Below are 1,219 nucleotides of genomic sequence, written 5' to 3'. Positions count from 1 at the left end.
TGCATGTAGTTTTTTTGGCTATAGTTATGATTAAGTTTGTAGGTACATATATTTCCTCTTCCTCTTCCATGTCTCCCAATTCTCTCTGAACTCTAACCTTAAAGTTACATCTTCTTTTACATGTTCATTTCTGTTCTCCTTGATTGATTTGTAAGTGATTTTGAGTTTGATCTTTTTGTTTTTTGATAATTTTGGTAATTCTAAGTAAATGTAGTGTTTCGTTGTTGTTTTTGGTACTACTGAACCCAGAGGCACTTTACCAATGAGCTGCATCCCCAGTCCTTCCCTCTCCCTATGCCTTTTTATTTTTGATTTTGAGACAAGATTTCACCAAGTTGCTTAGGGTCTCTGGCCTGGAATTTGTGATCCTCCTGCCTCGACTTCCCAAGTTGCTGGAATTACAGGTGTGTGCTACCATGCCTTCCAGTAAATGTAGCTTAAGATTTTTTTAATTTTAATCTTTATTTATTTGTTGTTATTATTTTTTGCAGTGCTGGAGTTCAGACCCAGGGCCTCATACATTCTAGGCATGCATTGTACCACTAAGCCACATCCCAGCCCCCTTACTTTATTTTTTTGGTGCTAGGCATTATATCTAGAACCTGGCTGTACTACTGAACTACATACCACCAACACCTGAATGTAGCTTTTGCATCACTAATTTTTGTGACAGCCTCAGCTTTAGTACTCTTCCCTATCCCTTGTTAAGCATGGAAGTATGTGATCTATGGAACAGAGATAAGTGGTGAAGTGTTTATGTAGATTATATATGGGTAATAGGTGAACATGACCTATAACCAGAACATTAACTTTAAAAGGTTCTAGGATGCTGGGGGTGTAGCTCAGTGGTAGAGCACTTCCCTAGCATTTGTGAAGCCCTGGGTTCTATCCCCAACACTGGGAAAGGGGGGAAAAGGGAGGGGGAGCAGTGAACAAAATGTTACTTCCATATAAAAATGTATACTAAGGGGCTGGGGATAAAACTCAGTAGAGTGCTTGCCTCACATGCACAAGGCCCTGGGTTCAATCCCCAACACCACCAAAAAAAAAAGTATACTAACCTTCCTTGGGAATTTGTCACATTGACAGAAAAGTAGTACTTTGCAGAAATAAACCTGATATTGGAGTGAAATTTGAGAAGGAACTCAGGAGATAATTATCTCTTATTATTATACAGCCATCTTTCTGTGCCTGGACTGGATTCAAGAACACCTTGCCA

Source organism: Marmota marmota, unplaced genomic scaffold, assembly GCF_001458135.2.
Source record: "Marmota marmota marmota unplaced genomic scaffold, marMar, whole genome shotgun sequence".
In the NCBI taxonomy this organism is placed as follows: Eukaryota; Metazoa; Chordata; class Mammalia; order Rodentia; family Sciuridae; genus Marmota; species Marmota marmota.
The sequence above is the reverse complement of the archived record's forward strand: the minus strand, read 5'-3'. Positions refer to the sequence as shown.